We start from the raw sequence: 5,015 nt of genomic DNA, 5'->3' as shown, positions 1-5,015 counted from the left end.
ACTGTGTTTCTGGTCAAGCAGAGCATTTACAAGACAAGAAAGTTATGTAAGTTTTGGTTTGCTAACCTGGCGCCCTACCCCCTTTAGAGTTCCTCTTTTCTCCCCATCCCCACTGCTCCTCTTCTGCCTTTGGTACCATAATCTCTCAGTTGACCTAAGGCAGTAGGCGCCTAACAGGTCTTGCCGTTTGCTCTCTTGCCTGCTGAAAGTCCACTCGCCACACAATGGCCAGAGTGATGGCTTTATTATATAAATGAATTCTGATCACGACACTCCTTTACTAAAATGCCTCCAATGGGAGCTCTTAGACAATGGGATGAGTCCAGATCTCTCTCTCAAAGGAGCCTCTTTCTCCTCTCAGGCAGCATGGTGGTGGTCAGCCGGAGTTGGCTGTATCCATGGCCGTATCAAATGGACACCTTTCATTTTAAGCCTGTGATGTCTGGCTCAAACATTGTATCTTGACAGAAGACATTCACGTGTGAAAGCTGTTTTCTAGAACATCTTCTTCTTTTCTGTTTTTGTAATTAGGGCTCAGATTGCCAGAGTGACCCCCTGAACAGTTAAAAAAAATTACCTGTTTCTCAGATGATATTATGACAGTGTTTCACCATGAGGGAGGGGTACCAGAACATGCTACCCCAAATATGCCTCCTGGGCATATGGATTACTTTTTTCGGCTAAAGGAGAACCAGCAGAGCAGGAAAAGATTTAAAAACAAGGTACCTGTTTTCCTTTTGTAAAGGGAATGTGTATCTATGAAGAGAATTGCCATTTGTAGAGGACACTGCACAGCTCTTATCATTAAAGAGGGCACTGACTTAAATCTGCCTGACAAACTTTACTAAACAACCCTTGTTTACCATACTTTTCCTGGCATCTATTCATAACTTGCCTCCCTTCTCCTCTCACCCCTCTTTAGAAGCTCCAAACACCTTTTCCTTTAGCCTAAGATTATATCTAACCCTAAATTCTAAACATCTCTTTGAATTACACTCCCCCAGAGTTTCTCCTGTGTAGGTATGAGATGTGCATGCAAACAACTTCCCTTTGTTTTTTTTTTCTCTTGTTAATTTGTCCTTTAAAATTTTTTTTTCTATTTACAGCCATACCTAAATACACAATACCAATTTATCAGTAGTATAAAGACTGCTTAAAAAGGGGAGGGCGGGGAGAGTTGCCCTTTGGCTCAGTGGTAATGAACCTGACTAGTAATAATGAGGGTGCAGCTTTGATCCCTGGCCTCGCTCAGTGGGTTAAGGATCTGACCTTGCCTTGAGTTGTGGTAAGTCACAGACGTGGCTTGGATCCTGCATTGCTGTAACTGCAGCTGCAGCTCTGATTTGACCCTTAGCATGGGAACTTCCATATGCCCAGGTGCAGCCCTAAAACCAAAAAAAAAAAAAAAGTGCTTTTTTGCTTTACAATTCAATAGACTGAAAATACATTTTTGAACAGATTAATTTTTTTTTCTTTTTATGGCTGCACCTGTGGCATATGGAAGGCCCCAGGCCAGGGGTCACATTGGAACTGCAGCTGAGGCCTACACCACAGCCTTGGCAACACCGGATCCAAGCCACATCTGTAAACTACGCCACAGCTTGCAGCAATGCTAGATCTTTAACCCACTGAGTGAGGTCAGGGAGCAAACCCACAACCTCATGGAGACTATGTCAGGTTCTCAACCTGCTGAGCTATAACAGGAACTCCTTGTTAATCTGTCTTTTGTTAAGAGGCCCCAACCTAGATGGGTAGAAGTAAAAAGATCTTTTTCCTCTATGACTATAGCCCATTCTAACACTAGAACTGATCTAGTCCTCTTTCTCCACATTTCATTCTCCTGCAGCATCCTTGATGTCTACCATTTAGATGTGAGTAGTTTGTCCCTACTTGGTTGTGACAACCAAAAATATCTCTAGAAACTGCCAGATGTCTTTCATTTTTAGTTAAACAATAATAATTATAGTTAAACAACATAATTGTGTAGTATAATAATGTCACATGCAATATTTCAGAAATTTATCTAAATTTCAAATTTAATGAACATCCTGTATTTTTTTTTTTTTTGGCTGCCTGCAAGGCATACAGAAGTTCCAAGGCCTGGAATCAAACTGAGCCTCAGCAGTAACCCAAGCCACAGCCGTGACAATGCCTAGTCCTTAACCACTAGGCCACCAGGGAACTCCTGAACATCCTGTATTTTATTTGTTAGACCTGGCAGTCTTACCTGGAGGAAAAAAAAAATCCCTGGTCGAGAGTCACTGGTCTAGAGATAAATGCAAGTATTAAACCAATCGCAATGGGTCAATTGCTTTGTTTTTTGAGTCAACTTGACACTGAAAGAGTTCATCTTTCACCATCATCATGAGTATTGCGCCTTTAGAACCAGATTGTAGGGCAGGAAAAAGAATTTTCCCTCTATCCTTCTAGCTTCTGTGGCTGAGAACGCCCCCGTAATAAGAGAAAATCAAATAGACCTTTAAGAGCATATATGCCTCAGGTACCCAGGAAAACTCTTGGAAATGGCCCAAGCCACCACCTTAAATACCATCTTCAGCTAAAGACCAAAAGAGGTGCAGAAGTAGAAAGGTAAAAGGAAGTTAACGTGCCATCCCAAGCTAAGGAATGGGACAGAGGCCTGGGGTCTCCAAGGACAGGAGGGTCATTCATGGGTTGATACTAATAAGCGCATGTGTTTGGTAGTTAAATGTTTGCCCTGCCATATTAATTGGGCTGCTTAGATAAAACTTATCTCCAGTAATAACTTCTGGGAGAAATCCCCAAGTTAAGTTCTTCTAGATGGTTAAGGGAGGGACAGTAGTTTCTCCTGAACCCGAGGGATCTCCATTGTCTTTAGTTCAAAATAATCCTCATGCAAAAGTGGCACCTTTGGGGGAAACTTGTTCTGAACTCCTACACCTTCAAGATGCAGTCAAGGGAGAGATGCAGAATCCAATTATTTGAGTCGTGGTCCTGTTAGGAAATTAAAGTAGCCTCTCAGTTCAGTCAGGGAGCAAAGAGCTTGGAGAAGGAAGCGAGCAGCAACCTTAATGGAGAGGTAGTGAGAGTGAAGGGTTCTGCCCACAACAGTTAGAAAAGGTTACAAAGGAAGCTAAAGTGGATTACAAAAGATTTGCATAAGACAGAGACGTACCCATCGGAAATAACATTAAACTTTAAGTCAATGGGATAGGCACTTAAATGTCTTAGGAAACAAATTCAAAATCAAACTAAACCAAAGGGGAAGGCAGCTGCAATCTTAGCAGGTATTGCAGACTTCCGGCTCCAACAGAAGAATTAGCTAATTCTTTAGATTCCTGGGAGGTTGGCCCCAAAGCCAAGTCCATAGTAGTGTGTAATTCCTGTTATAATAATTATAAAAATAGCTTGGAGTTCCCTCTGTGGTGCAGCGGGTTAAAAATCTGACTGCAGTTGCAGAGGTGCAGGTACAATCCCAGCCCCGGCGCAATGGGTTGAAGGATCTGGCTTTGCCACAGTTGTGGCTCAGATTTAGTCCCTGGCCTAGGGAACTTCCATATGCCATGGGTGTAGCCATAAGACAAAAATTAAAATAAATAGGATGGATTATGGATGGGTAGAAGAAAGGATAAAGGGACAGATATTGACAAAATATTTAGTAAAAAAAAAAAAGTTGTAAGAATAGCTCATCGTGTTAATCAGCGGAGTAGGAAGAATTTTCCTGAATATATATATATATATATATATATATATATATACACCATATATACACCATATATATATATATACACACACACACACCTTATATATATGTATTATATATAGAGAGAAAGAGAGGCTCAGGCCTTGGATCCTGGCCCCTGGTCTTGGCCACAAAGAACTTCAACTGATCACAAAATCACATCCATTTGCTTGGGGGTGCTTGAACACTTTCTTTCATGGGTGTGTGTGTGCAGGTGTTTTAACTCTGGGGAAGTTTAGTATTTGCTGTGATTGTGTTGAGTTCAGAGAAAATATGTGAATATTTTATATCCTATTTGGTATATAAAATGTTTACAGTGCATAAGAGATTTGGCATATTAATGTATTTGACCCAGTGACCTGGTGATTCCATTTAAAATGTGTAATAGAGTAATCGATTTTTGATTTATGATTTTAAAATTGAATATTATAAAATAATTTGACTAAATTTGAAAACACTATTAGAATGTTTAAGACAATTTAATGTTTATTACATTAGAGTAAATTTCATTTATTACATTTACAAGACTGATTAGCTGGAAAGGTATTTCTTAGTTAAAGTGCTCATAGGAAATCAAATATGGTGATACCATAATTGTGACCTAAACCTTTTAAGATCATTGAATTAATAGAATGTAAATGGGACTAATTCTTCCAAAAGTTTAGTTTTTTCAATATGATTTGATCTAACTTTGCTCAAAGATGCCCTTGAAAGTGATTATGAACACATTTATGTATATAAAATATCATAGTGGATTCCCGGTGTGGCACAGTGGGTTAAGAATCTGATTGTAGTGGCTTGGGTCTCTGCAGAGGTGTGTGTTTGATTCCTGACCCAGCTCAGTGGGTTCAATGAATCGATGTTGCTGAAGCTGTGGCATAGGTCTCAGCTGCACCAGGGATTCAATCCCCCGCTGGAGAAATTCCATATGCCGCTAATGTGGCCATAAAAAAAAATATACCTTATACATTGATTTTATTATTTTAATTTGTTTATATTAATAAAAATATCAAGGGATAATAAACTTATCTGTGCTTAAAAATAGCAAGAATCCATAGTGATTATTTGGATGATTATTTTTCATAAAGGTCAAATCCTATGCAGACATATATGTCTCTAACAAATAAGATTGTTTGCATGTAGCTTTTTATAATAGCTGCTGAAAACCAGATTTCATTTAGGAAATGTCCTAAACGCAGTACCCCGTTTTGAACCCTGAGTCCTTCCTGCCAGTGTGAGCACTTTCCTTCCCCTCTCATCTTTGCTTCCTTCTTTCCATGTTACCACTGGCAGA

The sequence above is a fragment of the Phacochoerus africanus genome, chromosome 15, assembly GCF_016906955.1.
Source record: "Phacochoerus africanus isolate WHEZ1 chromosome 15, ROS_Pafr_v1, whole genome shotgun sequence".
Classification (NCBI taxonomy): Eukaryota; Metazoa; Chordata; class Mammalia; order Artiodactyla; family Suidae; genus Phacochoerus; species Phacochoerus africanus.
Note: the sequence above shows the minus strand (reverse complement) of the source record.